At 41.5% G+C, this 22011-nt stretch overlaps 1 protein-coding gene across 5 annotated transcripts in view; it reads left to right on the forward strand.

The window, feature by feature from the left end:
- DMD (dystrophin) overlaps window positions 1–22011 on the forward strand; it is a 2360554-nt gene that overhangs the window by 1384468 nt on the left and 954075 nt on the right. The window lies entirely within an intron of this gene.

Here is a 22011-nt window from a genome sequence, read left to right on the forward strand (position 1 = left end):
ATTTTCATTAAGTTTAACAGCAAAAATACCACAATTGCATCATTCACCTTCTTGTTTTAAAGGAAAACAGAATTAGATGCAATGAACTCTGCAAATGTTCACTGTGCACATTTTGACTATTAAATACATTATCGAGAATCATGTCAGCATGACATTCTAATATAGCAGCTTTACGGAAACGTGTAATCTAGGATTGTTGCGGTCCTCTCTGAATCAACTTCAGTCATACTCTGGGTCATTTTTCTCATTATTTTGGTCCACGTTATTTTTTTCACATGATGATTATGTTTAATTGAATACACAAATACTATCAAAATGGATAACAGTTTCATAAACCCACCTCAAATAAGCTTATTCTCCCAAGGAAAAGAACTATAATAGTGAAATATTTGGTTTATTCTTTTCACAATATCAATATGTATACAATTTTTCCAGTATTGTACATTTTCTACTTTTTATGTCCCTGAATATCTCTGGAATATCTAAATAATTGAGTCAGAAAAAAGGCACTACTGAGTATTAGGAATCTCCAAAATGTGATAGTAATCTGGAGCCTCGTTCTGGGTGTGATACCTGCAGGGTGATTTAGACAAGTAATTTAGGCTCCCAAATCTGCTTCTTGTGTTATCCACTTTATTGACATGTGGTTGACATGTATAACGCTTTACATATTTAATATATACACTTGAGGATATTGAAGATAAGTATTTGTTCGTGAAACCATCACCATAATCTATGTCAGGGGTCCCCAAACTACGGCCCGCGGGCCACATGCGGCCCCCTGAGGCCATTATCTGGCCCCCGCCGCACTTCCGGAAGGGGCACCTCTTTCATTGGTGGTCAGTGAGAGGAGCCTAGTTCCCATGGAAATACTGGTCAGTTTGTTTATTTAAATTTACTTGTTCTTTATTTTAAATATTGTATTTGTTCTAGTTTTGTTTTTTTACTTTAAAATAAGATATGTGCAGTGTGCATAGGGATTTGTCCATAGTTTTTTTTATAGTCCGGCCCTCCAACGGTCTGAGGGACAGTGAACTGGCCCCCAGTGTAAAAAGTTTGGGGACCCCTGATCTATGTCATAAACATATCCATCACCAACAACTCCTCATCTTGAATGTGACGATAGTAACACATTTTTTGCTTGAGTCACATATCTGTGTGGGTTTCAGATGGAATAACCATCAGATGGCATTTTATGCAAAGTATTAAAGAGTAAGGTATCACAATAAGGTAATTGTAATAATTCTCTCCACATAGTAATAATGTCTTGGCCTGTTTGGCACAATCATTCCTGGTTTGAACAAAGGCTCATGTCAGGAGTGATGAGTGGCTAGACACTTCACTCGTTGCTGAATCTGGAATGCACTGTAAATGTCTCAGATTAATCCTCTCTTTTTTTTTCTTTACAAATTTCTTATTACATTGAGAATGTGATATTGCTTTAAATGTGAAGTACAAAACTAATCTTGTTTGTCTTTAATGATTAAAACTTCCAAAATGCTTATTTAAAGGAGCAAATTGAGTTTTAGGTTTTATTGATTTATACCCTTCTTTAATCCACAAAGGGTTTGAGACAGTGCATAACAAAATTTCAAACTACAAAATGAAACATTAATAGAAAAAAAATGGAACCAGGGGAGATAAGACTGAAGTTTTTATATTAAGGCCACAAATAAGGAAAAAAGGACATAAATATGGGAAAAGAATGGTGGAGAGTGGGAGTTTTGAAAATACCTCCAAATCACCACGGTCCTTACTAGCTTGTTATTTTGAATGCCAAAACAAAATTAGAGCTGTTTCTAGCTCTTTTTCTAAGATATGGAACTTTCAATGACCCTATTCCCTTGATGTTTTCATGGTAGATACTGATTTATTCAAAACTAATATGTAGAAAAATACCATTTAAGAAAGCTACTAAATGATATTAGAAGTGTTTAATAACGTTACCTGAGAACTGACATATTATTATTTCTTACGATTTTGGATGGTTTTGTCCACTACATATGGCTAGATCCATAAGTAATTTCATTTGTATCTACTTCACCAAACAATGTAGTAAATTATATTTGCAGGTGCTGTTATCTTAGTAGGTAAAATGAGAAGCTTATGTAAAATGATTGCATTTGAATAATTAAAATATAGCACTGGGAAAGGCTGTTTTGTACTTAATTTAAAAATCCAGATAAAATTTTTTGGGGTGGCCCTGGGCAGTGGGCTCAGTGGATAGAGCATCAGCCCAGCGTGAGGATGTCCTGAGTTCAGTTCCCGGTCACGGCACACATGAGAAATGACCATCTGCTTCTCTTCCCCTCCCTCTCACCCTTCTCTCCCTCATCCTCTCTGACAGCCAGTGGTTCAGTTGGTCTGAGCATCAGCCTCAGGCACTAAAAATAGATCAGCTGATTCTAGCATTGGCCCCAGACAGGGGTTCCTGGGTGGATTCCAGTCAGAGCGCATGTGCTAGTCTTTCTCTCTATCTCCCCTCCTCTCACTTAAAAAGATTTTTGAGGGGCATGGGTTATATAGTTTATTTTCCAAATGACTATAGCATTTTTCTGATTCAATGAAAAGAAGAATACTTTTCATTGTAGAAATATACTTAAAATAACAAAAGAAAACAAAAAGAATTCCAACTTGAAATGTGTATGGTTTGATGAATCCTGTCATACCAATAAATTTAAAAATACATTTAAAAAAGAATTGAAATCACCAATAATTTCATCCCCCAAAGGTCATGCTTAACACTTCATTTATTTATTTTTTTGGATATCGATGTAGTCTGAATCTGACTCGCCTGTTTTCAGAAATCTCCCCCCATGTAGATTTCTCAACCCCCTCCATTTTATTTTCTCTCGTTCTGGTCTTTGCAAAGGAACTGTATTTTTGCCATGTCATATACAGAGTGATTTATGCATCATATCTTTGTCTCTTCTCATTATTAGCCAGAGGTCCTCGAACTTGTTCAGGTGATGGGTATACTATGCTGATTCTTAGAGAGCAAAATGAAGTATTTAGTTACTTCATTTTTAGGAACTGGGGACAATTTTTTTAACTGAAAAAAAAAGTTATTTTAAATTACTCAGAAATGTGAAATTTAGTTTTCATACTGCGAAATAGATTAAACTTCAAACACGGGCACACGTGTCCTTCATGAGGACAAGTGGCATTTGTCCACCTCCAGAGTTAATGGAGCTGCTCGAAGACCACTGACAGCAGAGTAGTAGGGACCATATGGCGCGAGATCCCACACCTCTGGAACAGAATTAGGCTGGGGCATGAATTTTAGCTCATTTCGAGAAGCAAGGTGTTCTTTTAAAATGCTCTCCCCTATTTTGGGCTCATTTTCCTCGCACAGTTCTGGCTTTTCCAGTCTGGTGAACATTCTCTTTGACAGAGAAGACAAGCACGGGAGCCAGGTAGTTCTGCTGTCCGTATCATCTCTATGTCTAGCCTCCCCTCTGCAGCCCGACAGTGAAGCTAGGTCTTTCTGGTTCTTTTGACAAATGGAAGTGAAAAGGCACTGTGTTGCTCTTAACGTTATCACATCCCCTTTCATTCCAGACTCAGCTTTTCTTCAGTTTGTAGTGTTCTATATTGTTCTTTTCAATGTTTCAAAAATTACCCTCAGTGATTTGTTCCTTATTTCATCCCGTGTTCATACACTTTTAGAATCGGCACTCATTTAAGGGTTTCTGCATAGCCACATGTGATTTTTCATATAAAACCCTTTTACAAAATATTCCTTGGGAACATTTGCTATTATGTTGTCAAAATTTTATTCTTGAAAGCCTCACAGACCTCATAAGACTTTTTTTTTTTAATTTATGATCATAGGATTGCTATGTTTTTCCCTCTTCTGAAAGTAATAAACATACCGTGCCACACACACACACTTTCCTGAAAGACAGACATCACTTTACTTGTCTTATAGATTGTCCAAATTGATCATCATGTATGGGGATAAAAGGCCGAACAGTATGAAATCCCTGATGGTTTACTAAGTCTGTCCCCATCTAACCTGATTAGTCTTCTGACCCCTTTTAAATTCTGTCTGCATGTGACTGAGGTTTGGCAGTCAGCCTCTCTTAGTTCCTTCTCCGCATCAGAAATTACTTTCTATCTGTACTATGTGAAGTGGAAGAGAAATAATTTACATTTGTGGGATATCTTCAATGTTCCCATGGCTAAGATTGTGTTTAAGTGAGAAGAGGTAAAAGCACTTGAAAGTGATATTGTTCATATTTCTTTTTTTTTTTAATTTTTAATTTTTTTGTATTTTTCTGAAGTTGGAAACGGGGAGGCAGTCAGACAGACTCCTGCATGCGCCCGACCGGGATCCACCCGGCATGCCCACCAGGGGGCGATGTTCTGCCCATCTGGGGTGTCGCTCTGTCCAATCAGAGCCATTCTAGCTCCTGAGGCAGAAGCCGCAGAGCCATCCTCAGTGCCCGGGCCAACTTTGCTCCAATGGAGCTTCGGCTGCGGGAGGGGAAGAGAGAAACAGAGAGGAAGGAGAGGGGGAGGGGTGGAGAAGCAGATGGGCGCTTCTCCTGTGTGCCCTGGCCGGGAATCGAACCCGGGACTTCTGCACGCCAGGCCGATGCTCTACCACTGAGCCAACCGGCCAGGGCCCATATTTCTTAATAGAAGTAAAATTTATCTAAAGGGAAGCAGATTCAATGGGGAGGGGAGAAAGTTTATTCATATATAAATTTGAACCTATTAAATGTAATTCATTATTGTAGTCTGGCATGATATCTTGTGTAATAATTCTGCCATGTAATTCATTTTTCATGCTTTCTTGCTCTGTATTAGTAGCAAGTGTATAAGGAAGTGTAGAAGGGAAAGACATATATATTGTGTTCAGATTATGTTTATCAAGTGATTCTACTCATTAAACCGACACCACAATGAAAAGAACATTCCTATCACCTCATGCCATCTTCACATCAATTTCTGCGCCCTATAGATATGTATTACTCCTATTTCTGAGACCATAGATTAGTTTTGTCTGTTCTTTAATTCATACAAATGGAATCATGTGGTAGGTACAATTTTCAATTTTGATCAACATATATATTTTTTTATTTTAGTGAGAGAGACAGAGAGAGGGACAGATGGAGACAATCAGGAAGGGAGAGAGATGAGAAGCATCAGTTCTTCACTGTGGCACCTTAGTTGTTCATTGATTACTTTCTCATATGTGCCCTGACCGGTGGGCTCCATCAGAGTGAGTGACCCTTTTCTCAAGCCAGCAACCTTGGGCTTCAAGCCAGCAACCATGGGGTCATGTCTATGGTCCCTTACTCAAGCCAGTGACCCCAGGCTCAAGCCAGTGAGCCCACGCTCAAGCTGGCGACCTCAGGGTTTCAAACCTGGGTCCTCTCCGTTCCAGTCCAATGCTCTATCCACTGTGCCACCGCCTGGTCAAACTCAACATATCATTTTTTAGATGATGTATCCATACTCTATTGTGAGTATGTCAGTAGTTCATTCCTTTGTATTGCTGGTTAATATTCCATTGAATAAGTATACCACAATTTGTTGTCTCTTCTCCTGTTGATGGACTTTCAGGCTTATTTTGTTTTGGGGGTATCATGAATAAAGATGTTATGAATATTTGTGTACAAGTCTCTTTGTAAGCAGATGTTTTCCCTTACTTTGGGTAAATATCTAGGAGTAGGATGGCTGGGTCAGATGTTTCTAAGGTACTAAATAGAAACCTAAATAGGTTTCTAATGTGGTTATGTCATTTTACATGGCCACCAGTGATGGTGAAAAGCTCTGTCCTCATCATGCGATCTTAGTGATCCTTTTAATCATTGCCGTTTTATGGGCTGTGAAATGGTATCTTGTGATTTTAATCTGTCACTCTAATGACTAACAATAGTGAACATCTTTTCATGTAAGTATTGGCCATTCATGAATCTTGATCATGTCTGTTCAAGTGGGTGCCCTTCTTATTGGGTGAAACTAATACTATTTTGAGGTCACTGATATAACTTGGAAATTGAGAATGACAGACAAATTCCTACTTGGAATTTTTCTTATTTGCTCTGAATACTTTATTGTAAAGCAAGTTTTCTGCCTGAGCAACAGTGAGGTGACTTTATTAAAGCACTGCTCTGTGGCCATCTCTGTTATATAAAAAATTTTGACCAGCTGTGGAAGATAGTCTCTTCAGAGCCATCAACATTAATTGGTTGATTAGAAGTTCGCTATTTTTAAAAATACAGAAATATAATATAATCATGATTTTTACCACATATGATGTGCTCATTCATTTAGTCATATTTAGTTCACAAACTTTTACTGGTTAACATGGTGGAAAATTCGCCTGATCAGGTGGTGGCACAATGGATAGAGTATCAGACTGGAATGCAGAGGACCTAGGTTTGAAACCCCAAGGTTGCTGGCTTGAGTATGGGCTCATCTGGCTTGAGCATGGGCTCACCGGCTTGAGTTCAGGATCACTGGCTTGAGCATGGGATCATAGACATGACCAAATAGTCACTGGCTTGAGCTCAAAGGTTGCTGGATTAAAGCCTAGGGTCACTGGCTTGCGCAAGGCACCACTCCCTCTGCTGTGGCCCCCAGTCAAGGCCCGTATGAGAAAGCAATCAGTGAACAACTAAGGTGCCGCAACGAAGAATTGATGCTTCTCATCTCTTTCCCTTCTTGCCTATCTTTTCTTGCCTATCTTTTCCTTTCTGTCCCTCTCTTCATCTCTCTGCCTCTCTCGCTAAAACAAAAACAAAAACAAAATCATGGTTGAAAACTCAAAGGTAAAGGAACCAGTGTCCCTGCACTAAAAATAGTCATAAACTTCCAATTAAAAAAAGAATGTTTAATTGTATGCAGACTATGAAAGACATTGTAATGTAGACAGTTGACATGCAATAGGATTTAATGGGATAGATAAATTCTAGTTGAAAATATATTCATAAGAGAGAGTATTTGGGGTATGTCTTCATTTATCCATTTAATAAATGTATTTTGAGCACAGGCATTTGGCTAGGCACTAGGGTGAGAAAACAGCAATGGTTCCTGCCCTCCTGAAGCTCATAATCTACTGGATTGCATAAATATAGAATTGCAGGCATTCGTGATGGAGACAGGATGACCCAGGTATCCCTGTGGGTTGTTCAGTTGTGCTGTGGCAAGGATGAAGAATTGGAGAGTTGTTTTGACAAACCTAGTCAGGTTTCTGTGAGGAGTGTTACAAGGTTCTGAACATTACAGACAATTAGGGCTTCATGAGGTTCCAACTGAGCATGCAGTATGAATGTTTAAGCAGAAAGTTTACCACCAGAATTTTCCATCCGTAGTATTAAACTAGAAATAATACGTGGTACAATTTAGCATGAGAAGGGTTGAGAGAAGACAATTAGGGAGATGTATTACTAATGCAGTTGAAGTATCGTGGACAGTCAGATACCTGGGCAAGGGGTATGACAGGATCGGTGGGACTTGGATTGGGGAAAAAAAAAAAGGATAAAATGCAAATGAACTGGTAGTATCCAGCCTGGTAAGTGGGAGAATATAGATATCATTGTAACAAATGCTAAAGGACCCTGGCCAGTTGGCTCAGTGGTAGACTGTCAGCCCGGCGTGTAGAAGCCCTGGGTTCGATTCCCAGCCAGGGCATGCAGGAGAAGCACCCATCTGCTTCTCCACCCTACTGCCTTCTCCTTTCTCTCTATCTCTCTTTCTCTCCCACAGCCAAGGCTCCATTGGAGCAAAGTTGGGCTGGGGTCTGAGGATGGCTCCATGACCTCCACCTCAGGTGCTAGAATGACTTCGGTTCCAATAGAGCAATGTCTCAGAGGGACAGAGCATCACCCCCTAGTGGGCTTCTGGGTGGATCTTGGTCAGGCCCATGTGGGAGTCTGTCTCTCTGCCTCCCTGCTTCTCACTTCAGAAAAATACAAAAAAAAAATAATAAGAAAGAAACAAATGCTAAGTCCACAAAAGAAGCCAGCTTCAAAATGGTGTTATATTTCCTTGAAAATGTTTTCTATGAGCTTCGGGTCCAATGGAAATATGATGAAATGCTAGGCAGTAGTTAAGAAGGAAGCTTCCCTCGAGGTGAAAAAAAAAAAAGAAGAGAAAACATTAACAGTGAATAATTGAATCTTTTCCTCTACACAAATTAAATTTGTAAGGAAGTCAAAACCACTATAATTGGTTTTCATTCTCTTCTTCACAGCTGTTTCTGATGTTCTGGGGACTCACACGGTAATGCTGGGAGTGTTCACAGAAGGCTTACTTAAGTCCTCTGGCTGTTTTATTCTAAGTTTCCACTGCTTGGTACATAGTTCACTAAGATACAAATTGTTGACATGGTACAAATATGCTACTAATGGAGATAATCCATTCTTGTCCCTGATGTGTCTGTTTTCCAAGGGATATGCTCAATCAACAAGAAATATACAATTTCTTGCCCTGGCTGGTTGGCTCAGTGGTAGAACGTTGGCCTGGAGTGTGGAGGTCCCGGGTTCAATTCCCGGCCAGGGCACACAGGAGAAGCACCCATTTGCTTCTCCACCCCTCCCCCCCTCCTTCCTCTCTGTCTCTCTCTTCCCCTCCCGCAGCCGAGGCTCCATTGGAGCAAAGATGGCCCGGGCACTGGGGATGGCTCCTTGGCCTCTGCCCCAGGCACTAGAGTGGCTCTGGTCGCAACGGAGTGACGCCCCGGAGGGGCAGAGCATCACCCCCTGGTGGGCGTGCCGGGTGGATCCCGGTCGGACACATGCGGGAGTCTGTCTGACTGTCTCTCCCGGTTTCTAGCTTCAGAAAAATACAAAAAAAAAAAAAAAGGAAATATACAATTTCTTAAATCATCTTTCCTTCTCATATATTTCTATGAAGGAAGGAAGGGAACATTACCATATAACAGATAATAAGTTAAAAACTGAGAAAGCTAACCTCAGAAATTAAGGCTGAGAAAGGAGTAGCGTGTGTCTAATGCCTGTGTGACTCGGCAGGAGGGACATAGAAAGTGAAGCCCAACAGGGACTTAGAGATGGGTTTTTAGTTGATGTCTTGGAGGGGTTCTGTAATCTAAGCTAAATGCTTAAAAGTCAATTAGTTGATTGTTAGATGCAGAAATCTGTTTTTATTTCTTTTTATCTTATTTCTGGGCCTTTCCATTCTCAGGAGCCTGAGAAACTTACCTTGATAACTTGTTATTTGTGATAAGAGATGAGACTTTTGTGAAACACAATTATTTTTTAATGTCTCTTTTCCATACTAGGGTGTTGTATGTACTTCAGAGGTTTACTTTGAATGTTTCTCAAATGGGAAACCATTCAAGAGTACTGTAATATCTTGCCTGGTTTTATGCTCAATTTATCAACAAATATTACCTGAGCAATTACTGAAGTAAGGTGTGGCCAACAGTGCAGTAATATAAAGAATGGGAAAAAACTGGCCTCAGGCATTTATTATCTTAATTACCACAACCTCTGTCTTTTTTTTTAATCATCCCTCCCATTCAGATACTTGTACATATACACACACAATTAGTCTCATCATCACACAATTAATTGATTTACCCGGTTCACATAGCCTCTTCATAGCTGTATTATATATAATACAGTATCATATGTGTTAGTTCTGTGCTTGCTATACTCTCATCCATTACATTGAGAATTAACAAGAAAATACAAGCGTGCTTATCATTACAAAGGCATCAGATACAGGGTTAGTACCTAAATATTTGTTGAAGTGAATCACATTGAAGAGAATACTTAACCACGTTGACAAATTCACCTGTATTAAACAGTCATTTAGAGATGGGTTTATAGCTAAAGCACAGAGAATCCCTTTGTGTACAGAAGAGAAGGAATTTGTTAAGGGACACGTTTAATTCCTGAGCTTTGAAAGAACAACATGAATATATTTTTAAATCATCTTTGTCCATTGATTTAAAAAAATTTTTTTTTAGTCTTCCATCCTATTTATTTAAATGTCCGTATTGAAGCACACACGCAATGCGTTGTTTTATAGTCGCATAGCTATGAAAGATACGGAGAATGGAGTGAAAGAGGTCATGGTAGATACATGAATGTGGATGCTAATGGGGTGCGTTCAGCAGGATCATGAGGGAAAAGGCGGACCGTGTCTAGACTCACAGATAATACAGGGTGGGGCAAAAGTAAGTTCATATGGAAAATAATACAATGATTAATAAATAATAATACAAGAAGCCCTGGCCGGTTGGCTCAGCAGTAGAGCGTCGGCCTAGCGTGCGGAGGACCCGGGTTCGATTCCCGGCCAGGGCACACAGGAGAAGCGCCCATTTGCTTCTCCACCCCTCCGCCGCGCCTTCCTCTCTGTCTCTCTCTTCCCCTCCCGCAGCCAAGGCTCCATTGGAGCAAAGATGGCCCGGGCGCTGGGGATGGCTCTGTGGCCTCTGCCTCAGGCACTAGAGTGGCTCTGGTCGCAACATGGCGATGCCCAGGATGGGCAGAGCATCGCCCCCTGGTGGGCAGAGCGTCGCCCCTGGTGGGCGTGCCGGGTGGATCCCGGTCGGGCGCATGCAGGAGTCTGTCAGACTGTCTCTCCCTGTTTCCAGCTTCAGAAAAATGAAAAAAAAAAAAAAGTCTAAAAAAAAAAATAATAATACAAGAATTAACTGTTTCACATACCCACCAATGTAAACCTACTTTTGACACACCCTCTATTGATGACAGCTATCGAATTCTGAGCAACACATCTGGGGGAAGTTGTGGTTTATTTTGTTAACTTAATCGATCAGCATTTAAGAAAGGCATAAAATGGATTCATCATAAAACTGAATCATACCAGACCCCCACGAAGGTGTCATCTCCATTTGTGGTAGCAAATCCCAGGGAACTGAGCCTGCCTTTTCTTCACAGCCCAGGCCGGTCACACCTGTGTTCTGCGAGTTTCCCCCCTTCTTCCTCCTAATCAATCCCAGGCTTCCCAAATCAGCCGCTGGCTTGAAAATGGCCTTGAATGTTACTAATATGCCACACAGGTGGCCCACGGGTTAGTTTTCATTCTGGTCACCAGGCCCTCTCTTCAAGGCAATGGCCGTCTCATAGCCCTTCATTCTGGTGTGGGCTGTGCCAGGGTGGAAATAAACTGATGGAGTGGGAAAGCCCCTCCAACAGCACCCCATCCTGTGCCTGAGGGCAAGGAGGCCTGTGAGACGTGAGCATACTGAACAAATGAACAAATGAATAAGTAAACAAGAAAGGAAGGAGGAGAGAGAACGAGGGAGATGAGAGAAAAACAGAAAAAGAAGCAACAGACTCAGCAGGACTAGGATGAGTTAGCAGATCCAGCCACATCTCCCAGATTTATCATACCCAAGAGCAGTTCTGGCCCACTGGTAAGCTAACCAGAACACGGTGCATATCAACAAAATCAACCAAGTCAGGAAAGACCAGTTTGCTCTTTCCAGCTAGTGAGGCAGACATGTCCACATGTGCCCTGACTAGGATCCACCTGGCAATCCCACCTGAGGTGATGCTCGAGTACTGAGCTAATTTTAGCACCTGAGGCTGATGTGCTTGGACCAACAGAACCATACTCAGCACCCAGGCAAATGCTTGAACCAATTGAGCCACTGGGTGTGGGAGAACAGGGAGAGAGGGGTAGAGAAGCAGATGGTTGCTTCTCCTGTGTGCCTTGACTGGGAATCGAACCTGGACGTCTGCACACAGGGCTGACGCTTTATCCACTCAGACACTGGCCAGGGATCCAGTGTTTTTTTCTTTTTTTTTAATGTTTATTTTATTGATTTGAGTGAGACAGAAGGAGAGAACAAGAGAGACAGGAACATCAATCTGTTCCTGTATGTGCCCTGACCAGGGATTGAACTGGCAACCCCTGTGCTTCAGGACGATGCTCTAACCAACTGAGCTATCCAGCCAGGGCTCTTTCCGTTGTTTATATGTCCATTGATATTTTTTTATCAGTGTGTGGGTAGATATTAGAATGGGTAGATACAAGCACAAGCAGCTTCATTAGAATGGTACTTCTTTTTTTCAGATGTTGTGGGGAAACAAGCTGCCTCTCAAGTTTCTCCGTTATGTGCATCGTGAGAGTGCTTGATCTCTTTGCCGGCAAATGAAAATAAAATGTAAAATTATAGAGATACCTTGCTTTTTTAGGTCACAATTGTCATGCAGATATTCAGGAAGTCCCCAAATGTGTTTAGATTATGAATGCTACCTTAGAAGTTATCTACAATGTTTTCAGTGAAAATGGCGAATCCAACCACATTCAAAACTAAACCTACATGTCAAATCTTAGACTTGACTCTACCAAGAAGGGTCTCAGTTATATTTCAATCATAATTGTCCTCTGAGGTTCAGTCCAGTATCTCCATCTGCCCAGTTGATAGCCTTCTCTTGACTCACAATGGCTGAAATCCTGTCCTTCTAACCTCCCAACTATCACGTGATTTCATCTACTTCCTCTGTTTCTACCATTGCCTCCACAATCCACACTCCTATCTCCCCTCATCTTAATTACATTGATCTCTCCTATTTTTCCCTACTTCTACTCCAGATTTTCTCCAATCCATTTCTTCTGTAGCCAACTAGGGTGCCTGGTTAATAGGAGGCACTCCATCAATGGTTGTTAAGTCAATGAATGAGTCACTGAGTAAAAATATTTGATCAACATGGCAAGGACCAATATGGAATGTAGCTTTTCAAAGCCAATGAAATTAAAACTTTTTTTATTATTTAGTAAATTAAATTTAAGGGGTGACATTGATCAATAAGAGTACATAGGTTTCAGGTAAACATTTCTACAGCATTTGAACAATTGATTATGTTGTATGCCCATCATCCAAGGTCAAATCACTCTCCATCACCATACACTCATCCCTCTACACTCCCCTCCACCCTCCCCTTCCTCAGACCCTCCCGTTCCCAAGACCCTCCCCTCCCCCAGACCCTCCCCTCCCCCAGAACCTCCCCTTCCCCAGAACCTCCCCTCCCCAGAACCTCCCCTCCCCAGAACCTCCCCTTCCCCAGACCCTCCCCTCCCCAGACCCTCCCCTTCCCCAGACCCTCCCCCTCCCCCAGACCCTCCCCTTCCCCAGACCCTCCCCTCCCCCAGACCCTCCCCTCCCCAGACCCTCTCCTTCCCAGACCCTCCCCTCCCCAGACCCTCCCCTCCCCAGACCTACCCCTTCCCCAGACCTACCCCTTCCCCAGACCCTCCCCTCCCCAGACCCTTCCCTTTCCCAGACCCTCCCCTTCCTCAGACCCTCCCTTTCCCCAGACCCTCCCCTTCCCAGTCCCTCCCATTCCCCATACCCTTCCTTCCCCAGACCCTCCCTTCCCCATACCCTTCCTTCCCCAGATCCTCCCTTCCCCATACCCTTCCTTCCCCAGATCCTCCCTTCCCCATACCCTTCCTTCCCCAGACCCTCCCTTCCCCAGACCCTTCCTTCCCCAGACCCTCCCCTTCCCCAGACCCTCCCCTTCCCCAGACCCTCCCTTCCCCAGACCCTCCCCTCCTCAGACCTTCCCTTCCCCAGGCCCTCCCTTCCCCAGACCCTCTCCTTCCCCAGCCCTCCCTTCCCCAGTCCCTCCCCTTGCCCATACCCTTCCTTCCCCAGACCCTCCCTTCCCCAGACCCTCCCCTCCTCAGACCCTCCCTTCCCCAGGCCCTCCCTTCCCCAGGCCCTCCTTTCCCCAGACCCTCTCCTTCCCCAGCCCTCCCTTCCCCAATCCCTCCCCTTCCCCATACCCTTCCTTCCCCATACCCTTCCTTCCCCAGACCCTCCCCTTCCCCAGACCCTCCCTTCCCCAGACCCTCCCCTCCCCAGACCCTCCCCTCCCCAGACCCTCCCTTCCCCAGGCCCTCCCTTCCCCAGACCCCCTCCTTCCCCAGCCCTCCCTTCCCCAATCCCTCCCCTTCCCCAATCCCTCCCCTTCCCCATACCCTTCCTTCCCCAGACCCTCCCCTTCCCCAGACCCTCCCCTTCCCCAAACCCTTCCCCACAGTCCCCTCCCCCTGTCATCCACTTTACTTTTATCTATATGCATGAGTCTCAGTTTTATATCAAACCTATGTGTGACATCATATAGTTCTCAGCTTTTTCTGATTTACTTATTTCACTTAGTATAGAAATTAAACCTTTCAGTCAAACATTTCCAGTCCTTTATACATTCTGTTTACACATCACCTTGCCTTTTAAAAATAATATTGCTGCTTTTTCAATGCACTCACCACATCTTTTTTATCCACCAAATGGCTTTTGAATAAATATGTGTATGGTACCAAAATGATATAATACCTCTAGAAAGAGGAATAAGCAATTTAAAAATGATCTGTATCTTCTTTCAAATTTTCTGTCTTAACAGCCACTATTTTTTTTGTTTGTGTGCAATGCATTCTATGATGAACTATCTCACATCTTTTCAAAAGCCATCCTAATAATTATGTAGAAAGAATTTTATGCCTAAAGTCATGTCTTCCACTGCTAGGATCACATTATAAGAATGCAAGCTTGGTCACAGACAAGAGACTCCATTTGATCAGAGAAAGGTCGATTTGTTTTCTTAACAAATCTAAGTAAATGGGGTGAAAAACAACTCTTAAATGTTCCCAGGTTGTTCTCCTGAAGTTCTAATTAATAATTTAGAGGCCAAGAAGATTTGAAAAAATCTGTGAACCTCGAGAGAACTAGCATTGATCTTAACAAAGGAAAACCCGTTAACTTGGCAAAGTTTTGTACTTTATGACAACAGTTCCTTTTAAAGCAGGGGCCTCTGATTCAAATGCCTTCTGAGAATGGTAGAATATATGCGTGCCCCACCAAAAGACGCTCAAATTATTAAAATTCTAACGCCAAAATATGCCTGTAGACAGATTTGCAGCCTTTGGTTTTAGATTCTGAACGGCAGAGATATAACATATACTAGACATTTTTCCCCTTTGGAATCTCTGCTTGAAATTGAGGGATTTATGGGGGGTTTTGGGGTGGTGGTGGAGGGGGGTGTTAAGTGTTTTGTTTTTTGCTCAGAGCATTATTTCTTAGGAAAGAGAGAAAGAGAAAAGAAAGCCTGAGGTAAACTGACAAAGCCTGCGGTACTCCAAGCCCTTTATGATGAATTTATTTGGCATCGGGTTAATAGCAGTGATAATAATGAACGTATATATCACTGATTGTGGAGGAGATAAACACATCCACAGGAAATTTCATTGTAATTTGATATTAGGTAAATGTCTCACATTAAAAAATTGCTAGTGTACAGAGTTTTCGTGTAGTTCCCTGGAAGGATGTTTGCTTTAGAAAAGGAACAGTCTAATTCTAGTTTCATGAGGGATTATCATTATTCTTTTATAGCACCTATTATCAGGAGCAGATGGGGAATTGTAACAACCAGCATATCTCCTGTTCCATACCATAAGGGAACAAGAGGGTAGAGATGAAATCTAACAAGACCCTTACCCTAGTTCCAATTCCTATAGCAAAGAAAGAACAGGCTGAAAAAAATTGCATTTTATTTTTGAGTGATCATTTGTGGAGGGTGATCCTCTCTGATTTGATTTAGTTTGCAAATTACTCATAAAAGATCTGTATGCCCTTGGATAAAAGTTGAATCTGCGGTACTGTTCCAAATTGCACACATATTTTATGGCCAAAGGAAGAAAAAAACTCTGAGTATTATTTAATCCTCAACTTTAAAGTCGGGTAGAGACACGAATGCTACCAGTGAATGACACTAAATAGAAATATTTTATAAATACCTATACAGAGAAGGAGAAGAAGTGCTCAGATCTCTGGGCTCTTAAAACGCCCAGTAGAAGAGAGAACATTAAAACTAAGCGTTACAAATGAGTAATGAGCTTGACCTGCAAAACTCAGCAGGACAGCCAAGGAAGTAGGAAACCATTCGGGTGTCCTGGGAGTTGGACTTCAGCTTGAAAGTGGGGAGTAGTGGGAGGCTGCAAAGAACAGGAGGACAGGTGCTCTTTAGACCTTCCCTGCCGGACCAATGTCTGGACTTCATCTTGTAGTTAGTAGGTAGGCATTACAGATCACCTCATACTGGACTCTCGGACCATGGCCTTGAGTCTTGCCTCCTACAACTTCCGTTCTTTACCCCCAAATTGCCATTTCTCTAAGCAATTTTTCACTTTTTTTCAATCTTTCCTATTTTTTATTTTTTTATTTTTCTGAAGTTGGAAACAGGGAGGCAGTCAGACAGACTCCTGCATGCGCCAGACCAGGATCCACCCGGCACGCCCACCAGGGGGCGATGCTGCAACCAGAGCCATTCTAGTGCCTGAGGCAGAGGCCACAGAGCCATCCTCAGCGCCTGGGCCAACTTTGCTCCAATGGAGCCTCGGCTGTGGGAGGGGAAGAGAGAGACAGAGAGGAAGGAGGGGGGTGTGGAGAAGCAGATGGGCGCTTCTCCTGTGTGCCCTGGCCGGGAATCGAACCTGGGACTCCTGCACGCCAGGCCGACACTCTACCACTGTGCCAACCGGCCAGGGCCTTTCCTATTTTTTATATACTATTTTCCCACTCGTAACTGTCTCTTCCTCTTTTTGACTCCCGGTTTCCCAAATTTTAGCCATCTGACATTCCTTGTCACTATCCTCAGAAAATGCGTTCACTTGCTTCTATCCGGACAGAATCATGCAGTCCACGAATGGGCTATGTTGTACGTGTCCCTCTTGCTGAGTCTGCTATATGCCTTGGCCATCCGTCCATTTGTGTTGCTTCTGTTTCAACAATTCATCATCTGATAAAAAATGAAAGTTACTTCCATATTAAAAACTCGGAAGACAGGGGTGACTGTATACTCTTAAGAATTCACATCAGAGGCAACCTTGTTTACTTTATCATTGAGAAAATGACCGGATATTATTTTTCAGACTCTTACTTGAATTCTGGGAACCGTCAAAGATAAGCTGGGGGATGCTATTAAGCAGGACAGAAAGTGTACTCAGTAGGTAAAAGATAACCTGCCATACTTTTATGAAATTGCACCATAAAATTCTATCTGGCGGTTTCACAAGCCTCACAGGGGTCCCCAAACTTTTTACACAGGGGGCCAGTTCACTGTCTCTCAGACCATTGGAGGGCCGCCACATACAGTGCTCCTCTCACTGACCACCAATGAAAGAGGTGCCCCTTCCGGAAGTGCGGCAGGGGGCTGGATAAATGGTCTCAGGGGGTCACATGCGGCCCGCGGGCCGTAGTTTGGGGACGCCTGCAGGGTCCCTATTATTATATTATTACATATTTTCATTTGACCCAGGAGTTCACTGAGTCAATGATTATTCTGTCTCAAATTACTAACTAAATTATAAGGAATCCACACGATTGGATTCGTGACACATCTACTTCTTCAGTGAAAGTTTTTCTTTTCTTCTGTTTCCCTCAGTCTTAATCTTTTCTCCCCATCACTTTTTATCTCTTTGATTTTCCTGTTTTGCCTAGCGCGGGATATTTTTGCCGAGTTCTTATCTCTTACATAGCTTATCCAATTTGTCATTGTACGATTTCCCATAACTGCTTCTTAGCTTATCCTTTCTCTTTATTTGTCACATTTGATTTCCCATGTATTGTTTTCGTACACTTTAGAAAAGTTTGGAAAATATACCTTTTAAATCTCGGCAGTGTTCTCATGTCAAACATCCCAGGTTCAATTTCTTCTATTATTCCCTATATAAAAACGGTGCAGTTCTTTGCGTCTAATTTTTCCCGTCTCTCAATTTGACCAGAGTTGACAGACTTAGATATTTGCATCATTTTCTATAATGTAGGAACAGTTCTCAATTTTAAAAAGCATACAAGAAATTGAGAATAGTGCAGTAACTCTAAAGCATGCCCCTCTTGCTTGCTGGTCCTTAGAGATAGCTCTGGGCTGGCTTTTCTTTAGCGGTGTATCTGTATTGTACACCTTTGTTCCCCGGCCCCCTTTCCCGAGCCTCCGATTTCTGATCAGACTACTGAGGGTGGGATTCTGGGCTTTTATCTTTTGAAAAAGCTCCCTAGGGGAGTCTCATGCACAGTGCTTATTAAGACTGATGTTTCTATATTGGAATGAAAACAAAAATCTTTCTAACTAGGATGAATAATCTAGTACATTTAGTTATGATTTTCTTTCTGTCCAAACTTAAGACTGGATGCTAATTGCCAAAGAAATAGATAAGGATGCGTATGACCACATAATATTAATATAATATCAAAGCTTGGGAATTTCACTGGGAGTGATTGATTTAGAACTTCAAATATTTAAAAGCTATGGAATTAAAATTCATTTTTTGCTAAGTGAATAAACTTGATTAAGGTTTTACATTTAATTTTTATTGATTGATTTTAGAGAGACAGAGGAAGGGGGAGAGAGAGAGAGAAACATTGATTTGTTGCTTCGCTTATTTCTGCATTCATTGCTTGATTCTTGTATGTTCCCTGACCGGGGACCAAACCCGCACCCTTGGCTTTCAGCATGACACTAACCAACTGAGCTAACTGATCAGGGACTACATTTAATTTTGTGAATCAGATTTTGTCTTCTTCAGGCTCAGAAGCTAACTGTAAAACACCATGTACAAATGTTTACTTCCTGTTTTGATTCATCATATTTCTGTTGTACATGTTATTGCTGAAAACGCTGCTCATGTCGCTCACCCAGTAAATACTTCTGCTTACAGAGTCTTTTCACACAAATGCAATAAACTATTTAATGAACTCTTCTTTCCCAAAATTAAAAAAATCTGAAGAATCCGATTTGGAGCTCTAAATAAATGAGATTTAGATCTAACAATTTAAAATTACTGCTTTGAATTTTTCTCGATTCTACCTCTATCTGGGAAATCAAAATAACAAAACCTTTGTTGATTCTACGGTTGAGTTGTATATGTCATTGTAACCATCAACCTTGAAGTAGAAGGGCCAGAAATCAAAAATACAAAGGAAAAGTACTTACATAAAAAGTCCGAAGTGGCTTTAGTTTATAGCATTGTAAACCAGGACCAGGAATTCTTTGATTACTTAACACAGATTCAGAGGCATTTAATCTATCATGGTACTACTTAGTGTGTTCCCAGACCTGCAGGGTTGGCATTCCCTGAAGCTTGTTAGGAGTAGAGAATTTGGGGCCCGCCCCAGACCTACCGAATCCGAATTGGCAGTTTAGTAAGATCTCTAGGCGATTCTTGTACATGTTCAAGTTCAGGATGCACTTCTAAAGCACACATCTAATAGGTGCCCCATTTATTATTTTAAAAAATTGTGTTTATTGGTATTAGAAAGAGAGAGAGACAAGAACATAGATCTGCTCCTGTATGTGCCCTGACCAGGGATCGAACCAGCAACCTCTGTGCTTTGGGGTGATGCTCTAACCAATCAAGCTATCCAGCCAGAGAAATCTATTAAATAATTCTTAAAAATACTACTTTTTAATAAATATTACTAATCGTTGTGAATGTTAGACGCCATTGGGGGTACAATGGTGATAATCTTTTCCCTCTCTGCTTTAGGCAAAGATTTCCCCATGATTGTGCTGGTTTCCAAACACTGTTGATTCTGCCGAAACAGTTCATGCTACCGCTTGGCTTGCCTTTCTGGTGCACTGTCAAAACTCTAGTTGCCATCCCAATACCTGTGGCTCAGACTCCTGTTCTAGCTGCTTTGCTTGTGTCCCTGCCTTCACAGTAGCCTAAATGCTGCCCCAGAATTATCCAGAGACACAGATCTAGCTCTCACACTCTTGTACTTAAAACTGAAGTCATTGACCCTGGCCGGTTGGCTCAGTGTTAGAGCATCAACCCAGCGTGTGGAAGTCCTTAGTTCGATTCCCAGTTAGGGCACACAGGAGAAGTGACCATCTGCTTGTCCCTCTTACCCCTTCCCTTTCCCCCTATCCTCTTCCCCCTCCCCCTTCTTTCTCTCTATCTCTCTTTCTTCCCCTCCCACAGCCATGACTTGATTGATTTGAGTGTGTTGGCCCATGACTCCATGGAACGGTCACCTCAGGTGCTAAAAATAGCTCAGTTGGGAACATGGCCCAAGATGAGCAGAGCATCAGCCCCAGAAGGGGTTGCCGGGTGGATTCTGGTCAGGGTATGTGCAGGAGTCTGTCTCTGTCTCCCCTCCTCTCACTTAAATTAAAAAATAAAAAGAAATAAAAGAAAAAAAATTGTCATTTTTTTGTTGCCTTCCAATGAATTACAAACTCTTTAAAAAATTAAAAAAGCAAAGCCCTCTCTGCTGAGCCCCAATATACACCCAGAACTATATCATTCCCTAAACTACAATTCTCATATGATGGCGTAGAGTCCAGACGTATATTCCTAGTCAGGTCATGGAAAATGCACACCAAAGGCCGTGCCTTCTGCCATTCCCCTCACTCCACTGACCTTCCAGGTGCCTAAGGCCTACCTATTCTTCACATCACAAATTCCCTGCAGAGGTTTCTCTGTTCACACTTGCACTGAGGTCATCGCTCTCCTCACCTGTCCTATATCGAACACCTTGCTTTCCCTATCCTCCTTTACATAGTATAATACATTAACTTCTGCAATGGCATCTCATCTCAACTAGGTTAGACACTGCCTAAAACCTAGAAAATTGTGCTTATTTCATTGAATTTCTAGGATTCCTGATGATAGTAATTATTAATACTAATGATACCATGGTGATAATGAGACTGAACTCCATTCTTCCCTCCTCTTCATCCTCACTTCCTTTATTTACAGACTCATAGATTTCCTCAACAGATAGTTATTGAAACCTCTTATGCACCAAATATTGTACTAAGCATTAGGGACACAATCATGAATAGGACACAAATCTCTGACCTCAAGGAATTTATAGTATAATAGGAATATAAACCCATTCGGTTATAAAGGGGCATACCTATTAGGAAAAATGACGTCATTTACTACAATGATCTGAACAGTTGGTAAAGAGTGAGATGTACGCAATGGAGCCAAGTTGACTAGTTGCAAGAATATATCATGTGTTTACTAGAACATATCTCATGCCCATTTAAGGGAGCATGATCAGGAAAGCTTATAAATAGTTCAATAACTGCAGGTAGTTTTATATTCATTGTGAGCTGTATGTTGAGAATAATGGCCTTGTTATAACTTTATGTTGATTTATTGTCTTTTAATTGCTGAAGTTATACTACCACAAATTCTCATATTCAAAATATTACACAATAGTAAAAAAAAAAAAAAAAAATACCAAGAAGTTTATGTGGAATGCAAGTCCAAGGGGGATTTGATCCAGTCTCAGAAGACAGGCTGTGATTCATTTATTTGGCAAGCGTGTTCTGAGATTTACTGTGTATGTGATATTGGCACAAGGGACAGGAATATGAGTATTAGATGATTAGAAATGCATCTATCAGAAAAGTTCTGTGTGCTGACTTTATCCCCCTCGTCCATAAAGATTTGTGAATCCTTTTGATTCAAATATAGGTTTCACAGGTTCTCATATTACATACTTCATTTTCTAAACTTCACATTTAATAATGGGTCATTTTAATTGCCTTACTAATTCTAAATTAATTTTAAAAAACAGCAGCGTGACATTTTTATTTAATGGTGAAAAGCGTTGTTTTTATGCCTATTTGGTTGTAATAGTGGCTCTTTTTTGCTCATAATCTCTTTTTAATGGAACTATTTTTTTCTGGCATTCTACTTTTAAAGTTTCATTCAGGATTAAAAGTAGAAGATATTTAAGTTTGACACCATCGACGATGCATAAAAATGTTCTGATGGCTATAGATTGTTTTTACATTTATTGCTGTATCTTGGGGATTTTTTGATAGGCTGTCCCTGAAAGCAATTACTTCTTGGTTTTATAATGCAAAATACATAGATGGAAACAAAATTTGAAATAAATTTCCTTTTAATACAGTAATGAATTTTGGTGTATAAATATCTCTAGGTGTGCTTTTTTCTTAATACTGTGGCTAAATTATGTATAGGATTCCTTTTCCTCTCTTCTATTGACAGTCACTAAGAAATCCAAATACTTTTTTTTTC

This window comes from Saccopteryx bilineata, chromosome X, assembly GCF_036850765.1.
Source record: "Saccopteryx bilineata isolate mSacBil1 chromosome X, mSacBil1_pri_phased_curated, whole genome shotgun sequence".
In the NCBI taxonomy this organism is placed as follows: Eukaryota; Metazoa; Chordata; class Mammalia; order Chiroptera; family Emballonuridae; genus Saccopteryx; species Saccopteryx bilineata.